The sequence below is a fragment of the Patella vulgata genome, chromosome 8 (assembly GCF_932274485.2).
Source record: "Patella vulgata chromosome 8, xgPatVulg1.2, whole genome shotgun sequence".
NCBI lineage: Eukaryota > Metazoa > Mollusca > Gastropoda > Patellidae > Patella > Patella vulgata.
The window spans coordinates 46,355,800-46,379,315 of record NC_065886.2 but is presented as its reverse complement, the minus strand read 5'-3'; positions in this window follow the sequence as shown (position 1 = coordinate 46,379,315).

The window sequence follows — 23,516 nt, the reverse complement described above, 5'->3', positions numbered from 1 at the left end:
TTGAGATTTTCTTGATGGCGTCTCACAAATTAGGGCGTCCAGGATTCGATCAGGGTGCAGGGCGGATGGTCTGGTAGTCGTTCAGATATGGGACGAAAACCTGAGGTCCAGTGTCCACACTGGCGTGCACGTAACAGAATCCTTGGCAGTCGGAATTCTACAGCAGACGGGAAGTCACTGTTTGCAGTAAAGCATGACAATGTAAATACATGTATATATATCTGACAGGGAGAGGGTTTTAATATATAGCCCGTTCAGACGCTTAAGTTGAACTGGTTTAAAAAAAAACCGGGATCGTTAAACCAGTTTAACTTAAGTGTCTGAACGCAAATGTGGGGCAAATAAACCAGTTTAAAAACCCCTGCCGGCGACCTTTTTTCGAGAAGGCTTTTTATTTTAAACTGGTTCATCTTAGCCGTCTGAATGGGTTGGCTTAAAAAAAAACAGCTCCAGCTTGCTTCGAGCATGCGCAGTACGCAGTTAGTTATATTCCTGTGAAAATATTGGGGTCAGACGGTGCCAATGTTATCGAAAGCGTGCGAGAACCGAATAAAGAATATGAAGCTACCCATGCGTAGTTAACTCTAACCTCCGACCGAAGAGGTCAGAATAGTTAAACTGGTTTGGCTTATAGTACGTGTGAACGCAACACGATGCTGTCTTAAAAACCCCAGCGATTATGAAATAAAAATATTGTTTATAAAAAAGTAGGACGTTAAGACCATTTTATTCCGTTGATGACATAAATGATACCAAAAATAATTGGGATATACAATCATCTTGTATAAGGTCAAACAAAGATGTTACGTGTGTAAATATACATAGTTAATGGAATAAATGAATTCCATTAATTGAGGTAATTATATCGATATTGATATTTCATGGTGTATTGTTATTTTACAATAATTTACACGTCGTAACAGCTACCGCAAATATAACGTGTTTCGATTGCCTCCCCATAAAACACCGGGTATTCATTTTAAAATTCCATTTAATATTTCAAAATTGGATTAAAGATACATTATGGGAGATTTTTTTATAGAGAATTGGCCATTCTTGCTATAAATGTTCAAAAGTAGATGATGAAAAAAGAATATATTGAAAATTTCAGTCAAATTACTTTATTCTGAACATAGTTATCATCGTTGTAATATTTGACTAGAAATGGTAGTGAAATGTGCCTTTACCTTGGCCGATCGTTTGATTGACAGGCGTTAACTCCATCTACATATCTCGATTATCAAGTAAAGTTTTCAATGGCATGCGGAAACGCTCTACAGCGGCCTCGCTAATGATATTTTAATGGAAATCGATAATAGAAAATGTACATTTTTAATTTTATTAGATTTATCTGCTGCTTTCGACACGGTGGACCCTTCCATTTGTCATCTGGGGTTCCCCAAGGTTCTGTTCTTGGTCCGATTTTATTTACCCTCTATACGTCACCATTAGGAGATATTGTCAGAAAATATGGTCTCAGCTTTCATTTGTATGCCGATGATACTCAATTATATATTTCATTTACACCTAATTGTCCATCTTCTTTCAATTTATCAAAATTGCAACTTGAGAACTGTATTAGTGAAATTAGAAAATGGATGTCAAAGAACTTTCTAAAATTGAATGATGATAAAACCGAATATTTGTTATTAGGCTCAAGGCATCAATTAAGTAAATCTGCACAAGATAACCCCCCTGTTGTAATTGGTAATTGTGATATATTTTCATCTTATTCTGCTCGTAATATTGGCGCTATCTTTGATAGTTTTATGCTTATGGGAGCTCAAGTAAATAATATTTGTAAATTGTGCTATTTTAATATTAGAAATATAGGTAAAATACGTAAATGTGTAACTGTAGAGGCCACTAAGTCACTTGTTAATTCTCTGGTCACTTCTCGATTAGATAACTTTAATTCACTTTTAGTTGGTTTACCTTTAAAGCTTATAGATAAATTACAAAAAGTACAGAATACTGCGGCTAGACTTGTTACTTTAAGAAATGTGACCACATAACTCCTGTTTTATATAATTTACACTGGTTACCTGTTAAATATCGAATTGATTTTAAGATTTTATTACTTACTTTTAAATGTTTAAATAATTTAGCTCCTGTTTACCTCTCAGATCTTTTAGAACTTTATACACCTGGCCGAACATTACGTACATCAGATAAACTACTTTTAAAGCCCAAAACTGTTCAACTAGTCTCCTATGGTCAGCGCTCTTTTAGTTATCAAGCACCTTTTTTATGGAATAATCTACCATTTAGTTTAAGATGTTGTACATCTCTGTATTCTTTTAAAAAACAACTTAAAACACATTTATTTAATCAGGCTTTTAACTGTATACAATCGTTTACATGCCCATAATCTTGTTGTTTATGTGTGATTTACATTGTCACTTTGTAAAGTGCCCCTGAACATGTTATATGAAAGGGTGCACTATAAATATGCTGTAATAATAATAATGATAATTTAGCCTCGATCTAACTGACGTATTCTTATCAGGATGCGCCATATTTGAATTAATTAATAAGTGAAATCCTATTTAAATCCGAGCTGTAGCCGAGCCATCCGTGGGTCTACAGAGTTGATTTTGGGCTTGTTGTTTAAATAAAGATCTAATTTATAATTTCTATTACATCTGAAGCCTAAATTAAGACTTGCAATAATCAGATTTTGCTCTTGCATAATGTATGTTTAATAAGACTTATGTTAATCGATATCGACTTGAATTATTATATTAATCGATATTGATATTAAGAATACTATACTGCTTGTATAGTGTATAAATCAACCGCCTGTATTTTTAACCAGCTTGGGGCCGGTTGCTCAAAACACAGTTATTTTAAAGATCCGTTAAATTCTAACGGATCGTTATATTGCTATCCCGTCGTTTGTTAATTGTCCGTTAAATTTCTCTTTCTGGAAAGTCCAATTCATTAACCGTTAGCTAGGACTGATTAAAGTTAATCCAAGAGAAGACTGTTCAATGGCTGAATTTTAAATTTAATGTACATGTATAACAACTTCATAGAAGTTAGTATTAACAGGAAGAAAGAGGGACAACTGGGCAGTCCGTACACAAAACTTGAAACCCCCCCCCCCCCCAAAAAAAAAAATGCAGAATACTTTAGTATTTTCCATAAATTTGTAGGATTATATAATTTGCATTACAGAAACTGTAGAATATTTGGGCTGTTATTGCCAACAGCCCCCCCCCCCCGCCAAAAAAAAAAAAAAAATTATGTAGAATACTACTGAATTTAATCCTATAGAAACTGGGACCCCCCCCCCCCCCCACACACACACACAGTATTCTATAGAAAACTGGGGGTGTTGGATGACCGAATGGTTAACACGCGCGCGCTGTATCATACGGTCTGTCACTGAGTCAACTGGCGGGGTTTCGATTCCCCGGCTGTACGTGACAAGGAGTAGGGTCGCCTGTCCAACCTCGTGGGTTTTCTCCTGGTCCTCCGGTTTATTCCCACTGCTAAAGACCCCTATGCGCAAGCGAATGATTGAAATAAAATTGAACCATGTGTTAGTCCCGAAATTACCTAGTTTGTGTCTAGTGACGTTAAACCCCATTTCTCTCTAGAAAACTACACAGGTAATCAAAAGGCCTTTTTGCTAAGAGTATACTTCGAGTGACAGCAGACTAATGCCATCGTTAAACAGATGACGGAAGCCAACACCTGCGTTAAATATAACGGCTAGTTAACGACATGTTAAAGTTAACTAGGCTTCCAGCAACAGACTTTCTCTCCTTTAAAGATAACGATCCGTTAACTCCATGTTAACGAGTTGTTATAAGTTAAAGGACAATATTGGTGCCAGTCATTATCACATATGTGATAGAGCTGGTTAAACACATTTCAAATATAATTTTAACACAGAGATCATTGCTACGATAGCTGAGTAATACAGGTTTCCTGAATCGGAAGTGACGAACGGCAAAGGAAAACACGAGCCATCCCTCTATATAACTGACTGATGCAACGAGTGATACGATACACGGCCGAATTTCTGCTCACTGATAATTCTTTCGAAGACCAAAAGTTGTTATATGGGACTGTAAGAGGATACCTGACAATTCAATAAAGTAATTGAATGTCATTAGATAAGAGAACACGAGAAAAAAAGAAATAATCCGTACATTCCCTTGTTTATATTCATTCTATACCTTATCAAAACATGGTAATGCACCGACTTTTTCTGTTTTTCTTTCGTGTTCTCTTATCTAGTGGCAGTCAATTCTTTTTATGAATTGTCAGATATCCTCTCACAGTCTCAAACAACAACTTTTGGTCTTGGAAGGAATTATTAGTGAGCAGAATTTCGTCCATGTATCTGTTATCACTCGTCACTTCAGTCAGTTATATAGAGGGATGACTCGTGTTTTCCTTTGGCGTTCGTCACTTCCGATTCAGGAAACATGTATTACTCAGCTATCGTAGCAATGATCTCTGTGTTAAAATTATATTTGGAACGTGTTTAATTAGTTCTATCACATGTGATAATGACTGACACCAATATTGTCCTTTAACGGAGCTTTGAGCAACTGGTCCAGTAGTGTCGTAATCCTGTAGTGGTGTGGTCAATATTTCCATGTACCAAGTACTAAAGCCAAGGGTCAATCCATGTCTTATTGATTAATTTCGTTGCAATAAGGAAGTGATCTTTGGCTATATTTCCTAAAATTGAACAAAAAATCTCAAAAAGTTACCTGAAAGAAAATAAATATAAATAATATATTTTGGTAAATCTGCTTAAAAGAGATAGATGAATAAAAATCCAACTATGAAATGTTTAGCTGTTGATCCGCGTTGGTATACAATACATCATTAATTTCATTTTCACAAACAGGTCATTGAAAATTACTGATGCAAACAAAGCAAGACTCCATACTAGTCCATACCAACCCACAACAGTAAATTTGGTGTATATCTGATAAGGTTTTACTCATGAGTGGGGGGAACAATTTTAAAGGCGAATTTGAGGACAACTCAAAAGCCGTAAAAAGAGGCCTTATTATGAGTTTCATTTAGCCAGGGATCATCACGAATAAAGGTCTGATTAGCAGTTATAGCAGAATGACGATTTGTAAGGCAGAATGAGAAATCGTGTAATCTTTTATTGGCAGGAATAGCAGTGTCGGTGAGGTGCAGAAGAATGGTATATTTACTGGTGCCACTCCTTTGGACTGTCCAGATGATCTTGAAATCTGGGTACAAACATATTGCTCCAGTTTATTTGCTGAAGGGTGACGTGCATGTAACGGGCGTGCTTTACTCGCTTAGAACCCCTTAGCGATCAGTTATGATTTTAAATGTGATGCGAAAGGTATACACTGCACCCAGGGTTTTTTTTGTAGAGGAAATTTCTCGACCAATATCTGGTTTGAACCCAGGGCCTTCCATTTAGTGAGGCATTGCATTAACCACCAAGTCACCGTGACCCCCCAAGGAATATTGGTTTCGTTTGCTTGATACAAGACGACATTAGTGATTTTTATTCCATATTTAAGATTCATTGTGTTATACGCGTCGATTACTAAATGCCACTCAAAGAAGAGGGCATCTTTTGTTGTAGAAACTGTTAGACACATGTGAAACAGTTCGCACTCTTACATAAATGGCCACTCATTATTGTAAGATGAAAATTGCAACTATTAAAATTTATATTGATTTTGAGTTTTAACCTTAATGCAGAAATATCAGATGACAGGAAATAAAAAGGTTCCTTTGTTATTAGTATAAATATATATGAAGCCTTTATGTTACGGATCACGTAGAGTTTAATATCAAACAATAAGGTGCAAGTTGAGGTTTATCAAAACTGTAATATTGATTGAGGTAGTGATGACGTGGCAAAGCCAGGAGTACACGTGCGAATTTCTTCGCTTGTTGAAACAAAGAGCAGATGTTGGCTCAGGAACTGTTACTACTAATCTTATGACTAGTCAAACTGACTAGTTTAGGCGGTCACAATTATTTCAAATCACATGCTATTTTAGCCTCTGCTGATTGATCAAACCAAACAAATTAATGGCCAATTAAACGTCGCATTGGGCATAAGCCCATTATGATATTGTTTCAGCCAATACATGGCCACAGGCCGTAAATAGAAAGATTGTAAAATTATATTCTAATATACAGAAGCAAGTATCGGTTTCTCCTAGATCTTGTTCGCGATATCACTAGTGTGGAAGCAGACGTCAAACGACTAAGGTACACCAGGTTTGAATTTAAATATCATTTGAAGTACTAAAGCACCTAAGTCAATTTATACAACGCTATGGAAAAACACTTCTTTTCATGAATAGCACTCGAATATAATATGTTGTATTCCGATTTATTTTGTCATTATAAAGAGGCAACAAAGTTAGAGCTGTAAGTATTTATAGATCAATAACAATACCAAGACCAATGCTTTATTAATGAATGGAACGTTTATTAAACTAATCTAAAATAATTTTAAGGAATTTTGGCTGACGTCAATTCCAACATAGTTGTGAAGGTTGTTAAGTTCTTGCTAATAAATCGCGAAGTAGTACTTAAAACAATATTTGACAAAGCTTACAAGAAGTTTCATTTAAAACTATATTTAACTTTTCAGATGGTAATAACATTTCAAGAAGTCCAATGTTACTACTCGATCCATCAACTTTATAAAATTTAAAAATTGAAATTTGGGTGTGCTTAAAATTATTTAATTGTTTACAATAGTGTATTGCTTTCATTTAGTATAAATCGATATCTCCGATTTATTCAGTCGATTGCCTCCGTCATAAAATATAGCAGAGCTTATTCATTATTTTATACAGAAAAAGAAAGGCCAGATCACGTGAAATGAAATAGGTTTAACGTTCTACTTTTCTGTAGCGACTGGGCTAATGTAGAGGGCCATACGTTATACAGCGTGCCGTGACTGCAATTTTGCCTGAACAGCGGCACTACACTCTTCTATTTTATCGAATTCTAACTGGCAATGACTCTTTTACGAGTACGCCAATGAGTACACGGGACCTCAGTTTACATCCCATCCGAACGATAAGACAGCTGTCAATGTCAGAACCTCGGCCCTGCACCTAGAAGGGAAGCCACACCGGAAAATCCCGATGAATTTCCTAGGCCAACACCGGAAGCGAACTCAACCTCCAGGCTAGCGAGCTAGCCTCTTACTCACTGAGCCCCCCGAATCACGGAATTTGTTGGGTAAATACTACTATTTTACTAAACGTCTCTGTTATGAAGTGACCATCCGTCGGTGTTTATAACTCGATTGACAATTTGCATATATTATCACAAAATGTTAGATAGTTTCATGTGACAAGAAATTGTTAACACATAATTTATTAGTTTTATTCACTAAAATATATCCAGACTAGATTTACAATCTATTAAAGAACTGAAAAGAAAGTAGAAACCAAGATTTTAATAAGGTGAATTTCATGAACTGTTTCTAATTCGGAGTACAAATCTATAGCTTCGGGCAAACAAAGATGAATTTCCATCTAATTTAAAATCGTTTAACCTTTAAAAAAAAGCAGCTATATCATTGACTTTCAGTTAGGGACGATGAGGATGATGTGCTGTTGGTGGTACAATTTGGGATTTAAAGGTGAAATAATCTTTTGAATAACCAGCGGCTACCAGGCAGGATACGCCCACAATTTTCAAGAGATGGATAGAGAACAAGCTAAAAAAAAAAAAGATTTTTCGTACAATCAAGGGCAATAATTCAGGAACTTACGACATGATATGCACGCCTATCAACAGGAACCAAGATCTTTGGGTTATAAACATGTGTTTCGAGTTTCATCAAAATCGGATCAAAATTGTGTCCTCTAGAGGGTCCACAATCTTGATATACGATATATTTACGCTATTTGCGTACGAGGGATGGCCATTTTGTCCTGCAGTTTTGGTCCGATTTTCACGAAATTTGAACTCAACCAACATTATCGTGTAACGGTGATAAATTCAAACGTTTTCTTAAATTGGATAATAATTGTGACCTCTAGAGGGACCACAAGCTAAAAACGCGGTTTTCCATACAATCAGGGGCTATAATTCAGAAAGTTACGATCCGATATGCGCAAATATTAAACGGAACCAAGATCTTTGAGCTATAAACATGAATTTGAAGTTTCATCAAAATCAGATGAAGATTGTGACCTCCAGAGTGTCCACAAGCTAAACACGTGATTTTTCGTACAATTAGGGGCCATAATCCATGAAGTTATGGTCTGATACATGCCAAAGGAACCGAGATCTTTGGGAGATAGGCATATATTGCAAGTTTCGTCAAAATCGGATAAAAATTGTGACCCGTAGAGTGTCCACAAACAAATTGTGGACGGACAAACAGACAGACGTCCGGACGGACATGTGCGACGACAATATGAAGAGATAATGGCTATTTATTCATTTATTAGGTGTTTAATTAAAGGTGTCTATTGTAGTGTTATATAAATTACAATTCAGATATTTATTCACATGACAAGCTCATAATCAACTCTCTAGAACATCGGAATACCTGGATATTAAGTGGATTAGATAAGATCTGCCAAATCTTCGTTAACCGGTAAATGGATAATCGAGATCTCGTTTGTTATTGTAGCAATCGAACTTCACATTTGATCATTTTTAGGCTATATTTAGGCTAATATTCATAACTTCGCTCATAATACATTAATTTGACTGAAATTTTCAATATATTGACTTTTTATTATCTATATTAACGACGTATAGGAAGAACGACCAGTTTTGTTTATCCACATATTACATAATGGATCTTTAATGGAGGGGTCGCTTTCATATTTATATGCCATTGTATAACTTTATAGACGTATGATAAACAGACTATCTTTGATACTTTTAGGAAACCACAAATCATGTTTCTAAACAAAATTTAGATCGCTTTGACACACGATCATAGAGAGTTAGTCTCCTCACGGCAAATCCTTTGATCTTCCTCATCTCGCCTAACGTTCATCCAGCATTAGTTTCTAGGATACATAAAGAGATTCACTTTTATTTTTTTTTAAAAACAAACAGTGAATGTAGATAGAATATTAATTGCTATTAAAAAGGTAAGTAGATGTAAGTACTGCCTGAGCTAAAACCCAATACATTGAATCTGAATGTAACCTATATATAATTAAAGATACATTATGGGAGATTAGATAAAGAGCTGGCAGTTCTCACTATAATAGTTAAACACTAGATACTGTAAAGGGAATTTGCTGAAAATTTAAATCAAATTGATCCACTATGAACCGAGATTTTAGCGATTGGATTTTCGAACTAAAGTCGGTAGGGTAAAAAACATAGTCTCGATTATCCATTTCATGATTTAATTATGAATGGAAGTCGAACAGCAAATCGGAACCTAATCCAATAAACATCGCAGCCTAGCGATGCCATCGAGAGTTGATTATGGTCTGGATAAGTTAATTAATGCCTAATTAATAATTTAGATAACATTTCAAGCCCAAAGAAAGACCTACAATAGACAGATTTAGCTCTTGCATAATGTATGTTTAATTATAGTCTTACTTTGCCTGATACTTTATTAGACGGTATACCGCTATATTACTAATATTTTTTCATTATGTATTACGTACATGTATTATCGTGTACTTCACTGCAACTTCCTAAGAGGTCGCTATATAATATGTAAAATAAATCAATACCAACCTACAGAGGGGGATTGGATGGCCGAATGGTTAGCGCGTGTGTTTTGTATCATAATGTCTGTCATTGAGTCAACTGGCGTGGTTTCGATTCCCCGGTTGTACGTGACAAGGAGTAGGGTCGCCTGTCCACCCCCCCCCCCCCCGTGGGTTTTCTCCGGGTCCTCCGGTTTCCACTCATTGCTAAAGAAGCCAACGCGCAAGCGAATTATTGAAATAAAATTGAACCGAAATGACCTGGTTTGTGTCGAGTGGACGTTAAACCCCATCTCTCTCTCTCTCTCTCTCTCTCTCTCTCCAACCTACAGTCTAGTGTTCCGTATCACCGATTTTGTGGGCTACTCACCAAGATCTAACATTAGGAAATGAAATGAAATGGGGTTGAACGTCGTACTTGTCTGCACCACTCGGGCTAATAAACACACTGGTATATACCATTGATGCAGTGTATATGAGAGAATATTTCTGTCAGTGGCGCAGCGGAAAGCTCTTATTGCTTGATTTCCAACTCTCATGGGATCTTTAAAGATAACCTGTTTGTCCATCCCATCCGACAGACCTATAGACGATTTTCAATGCCAGACCTTCCGACCTGCTCCACTGACGAGCGGGAACCTGTCTGAAAAATCCAAAAGATCTTTCTCGATTAACCCCGGGATTGGAACGTCCTAGTTAATGAGCCAGTGCCATAATCAATCATCGAGTCTCTTATATTAAACAGACATTATGCAAGAGCTAAAATCTGACTATTGTAAGTCTTACTTTGGGCCGTAAATGTTATCTAAATTATTAATTAGACATTGATTAAAAGGGAATTAGGTAAGAGAAGATAAAGAGCTGACAGTTCTCGCTTTAATAGTTAAAAAATATAATAAAAACAGAATATGCTGAATATGTCAGTCAAATTGCTTTACTCCGAACCGAGATATTAGCGATTCAATTTTAGGCTAGCCTCGGTCGTCATTACTAACGTTGGTGCGATAATAAACAAAGTCTCGATTATCCATTTTTATGTTAAATTCTCCATCACTAAATGTATTCAAATCCACTAATTATCACAGGCTAACGATGTTTATAAATGTCTAATTAATAATTTAGATAACATTTCAGACACAAAGAAAGACCTGCAATAGGCAGATTTAGCTCTTGCATAATGTATGTTTAACTTACCAAGACTATAACCAGCTCCCAATGCCATCGAATACTCTAGATTTTCAACAGATTTAAATACGATTTGCGGTTGATAATTTAATTTAAAAATGGATAATCGAAACTTTGTTTATCGTCGTAACAACGTCAACAATGACAATCAAGGCTACACTGTTCATGTAACGGCGATAACTCGGCCCAGGGTGAAGTAATTTGACTAAATCTTTTAGCATATTCCATTTTCATTATCTATTTTTTAAATATTATAACGAGAGCTGTCCGCTCATACATAATAATCCTAAGTAGAATAAAACTAATCACTTTCAATCAATATACATCGTATTTTATAGTGGAACAATCAGTTTTATAATGGAATTGTAGAATTGGTGTAATCAATATCTATTTATTTAAAAAGAGCTATATATTCCAAACTAAAGCACAAATATCGACGTCATCATGTCTTATCAAAAAGCATAGTGGTCCTAAAATTAATAAAACAAGCGGCTGCCAGTCAAGATACGCCCACATTTTGCAAGAGATGGACAGAGAACGAGCAAAGAAAAAGGTCAATTTTCGTACAATCAGGGGCCATGATCTCTAGGATATTTTAAGTTGTATCAAAATCGGATAAAATTGGCCCCTCTAGAGGATCCACAAGCTAAAAAACGCGAATATGAGTACAGCCAGGAATTTGCCGGTGCCCAGTGATTAATGATTATATACAGTCATGGCATATTGATTTTTGTAAGTCAAAGTGAAATTTTGTTATTCTTTATGCCATTATAGATCCGATCAGTCTTATCCCAAGGTAAAACATTCTGAAGAATATTAAAAGTTGATCGGATACCGGAAACAAATAAATATTAGTTGATAAAAAAATATTATTTAAAACATTATTTAGTCTAATGAAGTGCTGGAATTTCATTTGACGATAACTAACAAAGAACAGTTCAAATATTAATAGGCATGTCGACTATCGAGATTAATCCATCTTTTTCCCCGAAGTTACAAGTCAGCCATTTAGGATCCATATCTATGCCAACAAACGCTAAATTATAACGCTTTTTACACCCAGAGAAGCATCTGGGGGATTGAAAGTTCGTGCAGTAACTTTCTTCTGTATGTCGTCATGACGATTGAAAGGGGCGGATGCAGAATACGTCCACGTGAAAATATGGTCGTATATAAAATGGATGGTAAAAGAGTTATAGACAGACGCAAGGTAAAATAAATGATCGATATTTTCAAAGAGATGGCTGTGAAATACGTCTTAAAGTAGCCAAGTCTTTAAACATGCATTATGCAAGAGCAAAATCTGCTTATTACAAGTCTTTCTTTAGGCCTGAAATGTTATCTAAATTATCAATTAGACATTAATTAACTTATCCAGGCCATAGTAAACTCTCGATGTCAAGGCTAGCCTTCGATGTAGGCTGGATTAGATTCCTATATGCCGCTAACATCAAAAGATAATTAAATCAGAAAAAGTGGATAATCGAGACTATGCTGTTTATATTAATGATTTTAGTAATGATAACCGAGACTATGCAAAAATTTCACCGGCTTCTTCCTCGGCTCATAGTGGATCAATTTTCAGCAAATTACCTTTACACTATTATAGCGAGAACTGCCATCTCTTTATCTTATCTCCCATAATGTATCTTTAACTCAATATCATCCACAGTCTTCGACATTGAAAACAAGATTTTTTTGTCAATTTAAATCAACATTGATGTTGTGATCTTACAGGGAAAATATCTAATATCAAAGACAAAATAAACATGTTACCATTGTTACACGAATCGTGTACCATAATGCGTTTCAGTGCCATTTGTAACAAGGGACTCGAAGAACGAGGCTAGACGTATTCCACAAGTAATGTTAAATCCACTCGGCAAACCTCAGCAGATTCCAGTACCCTACATCTAGCCTCGGTTGTATGACGAAGTCCGCCATTGGAAATATTTTCAAGTTCCAGAATTTACCAACGGCGTTGCTCATGACGACGCCTTTGAAGAATGTTTTATCATACAAATATTTCAAAGTCTGAAGCTGTTTTTCTTTCAAGTTTTTCCGATTTTCTTCAAACAAGGACAACTTTGCACTGAAAGTTCTAAACACGCTTCCAACGACGCAATTTTGATAACTTCTTTTTAAAAGCGGCAAGTTTTCCTAATAAGTAAACCGGTGCCGCATCGCATTTGCAAGGCGTAGGTACATATCACTTAACGTCATACAGCCGATGCTAGATGTAGAGTACCGGAATCCTCCGAGGTTTGCCGAGTGATGTTAAATCCATATTCTTATCGGGAGAGCATGCGCAATAAATACTACCCGTGTAGACTTCAATAACCAGATGCTAGAGATTACCATTTGATTGAGACTTCTCGAGTATTTCGCCGAACATAACTGATTTGAAATTAAGGTAAAAGCGAAAGCGATTGAATGTAAATCATTTTATATACATTCATATTACATTATTATATGCGTTGCGACTTATTTGTGTCAATTTCTAAATCCCAAATATTAGCGATTTAGCTTCTTTAAAATATAGGTCATTCCAAGGGTGTTTATTTTCATTATCAGGTTTTTTAGCTGTGAACTCGGTAATAAACTTTCTATATTATTTCCTCATTATATTCTTCGCTATTATATAAGGTATAATTTTCAGTATTTTCATAGTTTTAGTTTTAAAACAACATCCAATTACTCAACACTTCTCCCTGAAGATATTATGTTTTGTCCCGTGCCTAATAATTTATTAGACATCATTATGGCTTTATTCTTTATCAAATTTTTCGTCGAATGTGGTATCGTTTGTTATTATTTGATCGTCACAAAGTTCAATAAAACCATAGACATCGAATATCATACTAGTATCGCGTGAATTCGGAAAATTTATTGAGCGTGAATTGTTAATCAATACATACTTATAAACTTGAGTCTTAGAAAATATTAACACTGTACGATCTATTTCACATGATATAAAGTGGTGTGGTGTACAAAACAACATTGATGATTAGAAAATGGATTTAGTGCTACACCTTTTATTTACCGTAATAACTTATAAATTTATAACGGGTAAGTTAAGCTCAGTTGATTATAATTTTAAGGATGTATTCTAACTCTTACCAAGATCTAGTTAATAGGGAATAATATTTAAAATTTAGACACATTTATCGAAAACTCTAGCAATGACTTTCTTAGAGCAAGATACTTTTCCCAATGGTTCCTTAAACTAGTTGAAAACCACCCAAAATTAAAACTTGGATATCGCATCGCGAGCTTTGCGGATTTATTTATTTTGAACACGCCACAAAAATAGTTTAACGTAACAGAATTGTTCAAAGAAGAAGCATGCCAATTTTTATGTCTATCGGACTTGAATTGACTGAGCTTTAGGCTTTTCGAAGAGTGTCACCCCAAGAACAAGGTGAGTAGAATTAGAATGCAACATATTACTGCCAAAATTAAATAACAACTTGCTAAATTGATACATCAATACAATAAGAAAATTTTGACCCAAGCAATAACGTTTCCAGTAACTCACCCAACGGTACCAGCAATTTTAAAATCAAACTATTTAACACTTCCGACATGATGGGTAACGGCAATATTTATTCCTACGACAAGCCCAATATTACGAGACTCTTAAGTCGGTTTCGTTCATTCTTATTAAGCTGCGTTCACACTTCATGCGCATTCAATGCGAATTCCGGAGACCGGCCTCCGGAATTCGGATTGGTTTGTCTCGAATTAAAAACGGTGCGCCATATTACAGCTTATTCGGATTAAATTCAAATTAAAAGGCGCCACACTGAATGCGCATAACTAGCAGAAGTTAAGGTCATTCATATGAAAAATCGATACGCCCATCATTCGTATTCGTGATCTTCTGTTGCTAATATTTAATTTCTTTGGGCGAGCAAGGCTACATCAGCGACGCCGGTCTTGCATCTTCGGCATCTTGCCATTGAGCATCGGGCACGATTTCGTCTGCACCAGAATCAAAAGCGAATGAGGATGATTACTCTTCTGGTCGCGTTTCTTATGTATCAACAAGTATGTACATGCACTTCACTCTCGACTCTGTACTAGCGAAGATACATTTCGTAATCAAAATTCTTTCACACTAAACATGCATAATGCAAAGCAACAGATTTTGTTGTCATTTTCATCCTCGTGTACTTACTCTATACTAGTACAATACATGCTAGAGACTAGACTCAACTAAACTCAAGACGTCTGAATCTGGCCTGTCCTGCCCCTAAGATTATAGACCTTAATTAATGATCAGCCGTGATCTGAACACACCATATCTTTGTGTTTGGATTTTTAACTGGTTATATTACCGCAGTATATATTTCAGTGAGGTATGGCTACGGCTATATAGGCTATACCCCAATTGATCTGTGTTTGCAATATTAATTTTTATTTATTTGCAGAATATTGCCCCGGAAAAATACACACGTTTCTCCCCACCCCAACCCAAGCGACAAAACGGAAGTAAAAGTGAACATGCGTTCAAAGTTATTCGGTTTCGGTAAACCCGTTGATCTGAATCAAGCGCGCCACACTCAAATTTTGACTGCGAATAACCCGATCTGGAATAGTTGTTCCAGATTGAATTCGGAAAAATATACGGATTCGTTATTTCAGATTGAGTTCGAATTTTAGCGAATTGAGCGTGACGCCTAAATTCGGAATAAGACTTTATTCTGAATTTAATTCAGATTAAACCCCCAGTGTGAACGCACCTTTAGTATGATAGTCCCTTTGATCCGTATTCTGATTATTAGGTTTTGTTGACAAGGGCTATATTTAAATTTAAAACAAAAATATGCACTTCTAGTACAGAATTGCACATGCAAGGGCAATAACTCTGCAAATAAATGGCGCGTATATAGCGTTTATAGTATTTAATCTAACAAGTTTGAGCACAAATATCTAAAAATGACGCTTAGTTTACAAATAATGTAATTACTGTTTATGAGTATCTCATATCGAAAATATGGGAAATGAAAATAGGTGAAATAGGGTTCAACGTCCTACTGTTCTGCTCCGACTGGGCTAATAAAGACGGAGATACGCCATACAGTGTGCTATGAGGGGAATTTAGCCCGGACAGGGGCCGTGGTTTTTCGTCCCATCATAACAATAATATATTGTCCCGAGCCAGGCCCCAGACCCCAGTCCTACGCCACTGACAGGGTGTGTGTGTGTGTGTGTGTGGGGGGGGGGGGTTCACACTGGCAAACCCTTCATATTAACTTTCTCGAGCAACACCGGGATCGAATTCGGGACTCCAGGATGGATAGCGAGCTAACTGCTTACTCAATGCGCCACCGCCACTCCCTAAATATATCTGGCTAGTGCAATAAACATTAGGTATCCTTACAATTAACTGTGTGTTTGTTTTTTTTTATGGTTTAAAGCATCTTGTCCAAGCAATTCTATTGAGTTTATACTCAGGGGAATATGTTATCAGCTAATAGAAACCGCAGTCAATTTTGAAGGGGCGGAAACCGGTTGTGGAGATTTAAATGGTAATCTTGCTAGGATCAAATCCCAAGAAACTCAAGATTTCCTGTTACAGAATTATGATGGGTAAGTCTTTAATATCATCAAGATCATAGCTATTACAAGGGAGAGATAGGGTTTAACGTCCACTCAACACAAACTAGGACATTTCTGGACTAACATTTAGTTTAATTTTATTTCAACGATTTGCTTGCGCGTAGGGGGCTTTAACTGTGGGAGGAAACCGGAGGACCCGGAGAAAACCCACGAGGTTGGACAGGCGACCCTACTCCATGCCACGTAAAAGCGGGGATTAAAAACCCTGCAGAGTGACTCAATGACAGACCCTGTGATCAAGCACGTACACGTAAACCTAGCTACGAGAACGTAGCTAAAAACGTTGAGATATACTGATGCGTTTGTTTTTAGCTATGATTGGGTGCCTTCAGTTTCACCTGGCAAATTCAATTTTTTTATTAATACATGTAACATCTTAAAAATAAAATAGTTTTGTACTATTATGACCAAACAAACTTACAGGGGCCAATGGGGTGACATAACTATCGCCTTTTCCCAAATATTCGCGTTTAAATTAATGAAGAGTTGTTTGTATCCGACTTGAAAACACCACCGCAGTCCATCGTACACGCTTCTTTTCATTCGGAAAACTTGCACATCAGGGGCCTGTTTCACGAAATTTTAACTATAGATAAAATCCAAATTTTAGTAGATACTTCAATTTTGATTGGCTAAGCACTAAAATCAATCTTATATTATCCAATCAAATTACTAAAATCTAGATTTTATCTTAGTTAAAATTTCGTGAAACAGGCCCCTGGACTGCATCTGGTACCCTAAATCTATCTTCAGCTGTGTGACGGTAAGTGGTATCATGGACCGTAGGTACGGCAATTGTGATATGAAGCTACATCCATACAATTGAGATGTGGCTACCGGTTTATTATTAAAACGTGTCGCTTTTAGAAATAAATTCTCAAAATTGCGTCGTGCGAAGAGTGCTTAGAGCTTTCATTGCAGGGTTGTAGGGAACCGGAGTTAACCGAGGTGTGCCCGAATGGCTTCTTTTAATAACATGCAACTTTTTAAAATGGCTCCCTAGTAACGGCTTACAACACCTCGATTTAAAATGCGATGTTTTATTGGATGTGGCAGAAATGTTATGAATAACAATAACCAATCGTTGTTTTAAAAAAAATATTGTCAATTGCATTAATGAAGCCCGATGTGTCGCACGTCGGGGTTTGCAACGTAAAACTATATAGCACTATCTGTTATCTCGAAACACCGAGGGTTGAGAGATGAGGTTTCTTATCTAACGTTAACCATTCAGCCACCTAATCCCCCTATTATAAACGTTTGTTAGGTCATAATAAGGTATAGTGACCCCCGGAGTGCAAATCGGGGCGGACATTGATTGAAATTAAAAGCACTGGGGCAATTTTCTTTACTGAACACCAACATTTTGAAATAAGTGAGTTTTTTTTTTATTTTATTACCCAACAGTGGTGTTCTTTGGTTGTTTCTAATGTTTTTGTTTGGCTGTATGCGGTTACTAAACTAAATTGTTTCCCGCTTCTTATATCAGTGGGCTCCGCGCTTAATTTGGTTGGAGCAGAACAATGGGACACTAAACCCCATTCAATTTCATTTTTGTTTAATTTTCGAGTAGTAAATGATAACAACTAGACGTTAAGCTATACGGCGATCCCAATTAATGTTTGGGACAAGGAATGACTTCCCTATCTATTTCAAATAAATGCGAAAGTTCAATTCTCTATTGTAGTGAAATTTCCAGCCTTAAAAGAAATATGAGAAAACAACATTAAAACCTAGCCCAAACGTGCGATTATTTCGCTTGCAGAGCAATGAGCAATTTTTACGCAACCCGCGAAACGGTAGAAAGCGGCTTTGAGTATGCGCATAAAGCATTTTGCAGGCGAGGCGAGGGTTCAGGGATTGCCACCGCTGATATTGCGACAAATCAAAATAGAGACGCCCATTGATGAAAGATCACCTCATATTTTATCGTTTGCATATTGGTCATACAAACAAAAAACGAAGAAGAAAATCCATTAATGTCACTGTGTCCCGGACGATTTTTTTAAGCAATATATGGTGAAATATATATTTTCTTTGGGAACAATGTTTGGCGATGGTTTCTGATAGAAGGGACCCTAGTGAATGTAATTGTTGTTTGCTACCCGGGCTAACTTTCAGGAGAGCCGAAAATCCAAGATAACGGCCATAAATGGTCGGAAATAGAGATTGGTGGAATGACCTTGCAAAATGTCATTTTACAAATTTTTTCACTAGGATCCCTTTTATCAGAAACCACCGTCAAACCCATTTGGGGGTTGTGCCCTGAACATTGTGATTTTGCGACATCGTCGTATTAATTGTTAGATAATATCCGCGCCTTTTCATTTCTTATAGGCCGGCGGCCATTCCTCCCATCACTACACCATTGTTTATGTTTACTGACGACTCAATATCAGTTAGTTAAGACATTACTCTCATTCGTGATATTATTGAACTTAATTATTGATGTTCTATCTTTATAGATGACCTAATGTGAGTTCGATCAGCCATTACTTTATGACACCACGCGATGAACACGTGAGATAACGCAATTCAAAAATGTGATATCTTGATGTATCTGTGGTTTGTAAAGAATTAAACAGAAATTGCGTGTGAAATCATGTTGATCAAATATTTACTGATAACAAGAAACGGTTGTTAGATTTTAATTATTGATCACAGACCCATCAATAAATAAGTTCATAAATAAATTAATTTGTAGGCCCATAGTGTAATGTCGGCAGTCCTGTCCGTCGGGACAGAGAGAGAGAGAGAGACAGACAGAGAGAGAGACAGACACACACACACACACACACACACCCACAAACTATGTCATTTCGGAACTAACAATTTTATTTCAATAGTTCGCTGTCTTTAGCAGAGGGAGGAAATTGAAGGACCCCCAGAAAACCTACCACGTACAACTGGTGAATCGAAACCACGCCAATTGAGTCAATGAAAGATCTTATGATACAGCGCGCACGCTTGCTAAAAAGTTTGCAAGAGGCTATAGTTTTTAAAGAATCTGGTGGGAAGCATTGGGGTTATGACAGGACAAGCTCTATTGATATTCAGCGCTCCGCGATCGCCCGTTCCATTCCCCTTGTATGTGGTGCTGGTGTAGTTGTTCGGATGGGACGAACAACCGAAGTCCCGTGTACATATTGGCGTGCACATATTGGCACTTGGAATTCGATATAAGGGTATTCTCTCATAGCATACTGAATAGCGTATGCCCGTCTTCATTATCCCAATTGGAGCAGAACAGTTGGACGTTAAACACCATTTCATTTTCGTCCGTTCCGGAGTTTTCAGAAAACCTTGATAACACGACAGAGGCTACGGTTCTTAACGAATTTCGTTCACATTATGTGCGAAGCATTAGTACCCTTTATATGACGAACGATGTTTACCGATTATTTTTTCAGGAAGTATTTCTGGATTGGATTGTCAGACCCTAATAACGATAACATGTATACGTGGGTGGATAACTCTGCTTTAGTGTATCAGAACTGGGATGGACCTCAAACACCAGAAAAAAATTGTGCTTTTGTTTCAAAAACTGGAAAGTGGACATTGTCCGGGTGCACCAGCTCCATGTATTACTTGTGTGAAGTACCTAAAGGTATCCCGTTAATCTTATCTTTAAAGTATGTTATTGTTTGAGAGGGAAGGGGGGGGGGGGGGTTAACATCCACTCAACACAATCTATGTCATCTTGTCCATAGGCGTAACGGCCGATGATTTTTATGTAGGGTGGGGTGCGGAAATGAAAGAATTTTAATACATAGACTATTAAATACAAATCCGACGTATACATTTAAAAGGATTTCGAGCACTTTATTTATTTTTCGAAAGCCATTTGCCAGAAAAATCTGATTGCCCGAAGCTTAATAAAACTTCATTTTTGGATATATTAAAGACACCCACAAAGTTAATTAGATTGGGCTTGGACGTCTGGGAATCCATTATGCATTATACTGTTTCAACTTTTCTATTTTTCAGTTGCAGTTACCACAGAATTGGACGGAATTCTCTACCAAGTACAAAGAAATCACAACCTATATGATATGTCATTTTTTTCCTCACGTGATGCTGTAAATAATTTAATGTGCGCACAATCATGCATAAATCACAAAGACATTTGCGAAGGATTCACCTTTGACCCTGAAACTAATCTACAGAATTGTCGAATTTACCAGTACAGTTACGGAAACGACAACAACTTTACAACCACGGCGCTTTTAGTGTATAAGGTATTTTCTTAGAACAAAATGGCACAAGACAAGTTTGTATAGACATAACACGAAGATATGACTTTGTTTTATCGACAATAGACGTGTGACTTATTTCACTTAAAGCAACATGTGTGTGTGTGTGTGTACTTTTATTCTTTCGATGCATGTCCAAACGTTTGATAAAACATATAATATAATTACTTCGGCGGGGTTATGGGTACAAAATGTTCAGGAATAAAATTTCCGAAAGAAGAGTGACTAAGATAAGCACTGTCTGCGACACGATGAATTCTTCTCCTTGAACTAAGAACTAAGAAATGTCTCCCTACATACACAAACTTTTGAAGATATATAAGTCTATCGCGCTAAGCTTAGCTGAACGAAATTTAGTGTATGTACTGTACCAAACCATGGTCCCGTTACAGAATGTCGCTAAACAACTGTATGTTTGCTTCTATTCAGAAACATCTTATGGACGAAGTAGACGTATATATGTGCATATATAGAGTTCACTGCTAGATCAGAGCAGTGTTAAATATTATTCGGCTATGTAAATGTACTTTGTATGTCATCAGATACAATGCACATTTTATATTTTTGAACCAGATGAAATTAAGACGGAACCTGGATTCGCGGTTTTTGTTCGGTTTGTATGTCCAAAGGGCAACAAATTGATTCTTGATTCTGATCTGATAGAATTTGTCGTTTCTGTATCTCCGACGTTCCGGAGCCCCTGAAAAGGTTTGAATTTAGAAAACAGTGTTTTCAATTTAGTTCAAAAAGGCACCTTTTTGTTATACACCTCACCCAATACAGCTCCTATCGATGTATAAGATTTCTTCTGATTAGTAAGCCTGTATGTGGCTCTGGTTGATAATCTCGTTTTAATTTATTACATAGCGGTATGACATAGAACATGGTATGGCAATGAAGGAATCCAAGAATCCCGGTTTCCCCCCACTGCTAAAGACCCCTACGCACAAGCGAATTATTGAAAAAAAAATGGTCTAAATGCTAGTCCCGTAATGACCTAGTTTGTGTCGAGTGGACGTTATACCCCATTTTTCTCTCTTTCTCTCATTTCATTTCTTAAACTCATTAAGGCGGATCGAACTCGACATAAACCCTATCAAATAATTTGGGAGCCTTCAAATAATTCGGGCCTTAATCGCCATAACTACTACTTACCCCGTATTGTCTGTTGAAAAAGCATGGTTATAATATACCCTACACATTATTGTGGTGTTATATAACAGTAGATAAATATGACAATCCGTACAAAATAGCCGAATAAGATGAACCTATCTTTTAAAAAGAGGAAGAATCTGTTCGGGTATTAAATTTGAGAATCATGTTTTTTAAAAAATAATAATAAAGGTACTTTTGATTTGGTATGTCTTATATCTATATTTAACCTTCATTCTGGTATGTTGTGGCTGTAACAGATACACATACATCAATACAATAACGCGAAACAATGTAATAGGAAATGGAAAATGAAATGAATGGACGCTTTTCCTTATCTGACCCCCCTTTCCTGCACCAAGTGGAAATTTCGCCAACACCGAGATGGAATCCGGGACCGCTATGATTTGGAAACAGGCATTGAATTTGGGATATACCAATGTCATCAGTGCATAAACGTGTTTAAAATACAGATGTGTCGTCACCCTTTGATGTTGGCGTACCATTATTTCAAATAATCGTACGGGCAAATTGCCAATCGTACATCATTTATACTAGTGAAATATTGGACTCGTGTGACGTATTTAACTGTAAAAGCACGTGTGGGGTGTCTGTATTTTAAGTCGTTTAATGGTCTCGAGCTAAAGACATTGCGTAATATATTGTAAAAACACTTGGGGCTCACGGCCCTCTTGTTGTTACAATATATTACTTAATGTCTCGCTCTCGACCATTAAACAATACATAATGGACAGTAGTGTCTAGAATAAATTACAGTCACAGTTTGCAAATATGTCATATACTATTCAAAAAAAGTAGGGGATATTTGATTTTGGGGGCATAATACTAAAATATGCAAATGACTACGAAAACAGTCACTATAGAATCTAACAGAAGAAACATTTCCAGTTACATGTGACGCCCAAACGCACCAATAGCTACCGCATGGAATGCAGGTGATGCCTGGGATCATCATGGGGGTCCAACCCAAGATTTGCACGACTCTGACTTTGAATGTTACAGTCATTGTGGCATTGAATTCCAGGGTGGAAACATCAGTTTAATTGTTTTAGTGACCAGAAAACAAATTTTGATATGCGTCGGCTTACCCAAAATACAAGGTTACGTGCCCTTGGCATGCTACAGATCGGCACAACACAGGCGGTTGTGGCGCGGACGATGAATGTTTCTCAGTCTGTCATAAGCAGGCTATGGTCCAGATACCGTGATACACAATCTGTACAGGACAGACCACGCTCAGGTCGACCAAGGGGACAACTCAAGCCCAGGATCGATTTATCCGTACCTTGGCCTTGAGAAATCGTGTCATCACAGCAAATCAGATCAGCGCTCGTCTTCAAACAGACACTGGTGTGAGAGTGAGTGGCCAGACGATTCGGAATCGACTGCATAGGGGTCACCTTCGCGCCCGACGTCCTCGCGTGATCCCTTGTTTGAGAGATCATCACATTCAGGCAAGACGTCGTTGGTGTAGGGATCGTCAACACTGGGATAATCGACGCTGGAGCAATGTGATGTTTTCAGATGAGTCAAGGTTCACTGTTGATTTTTTGGACAGACGTAGGAGGGTGTGGCGTCGTCGAAACGAGCGCTTCCA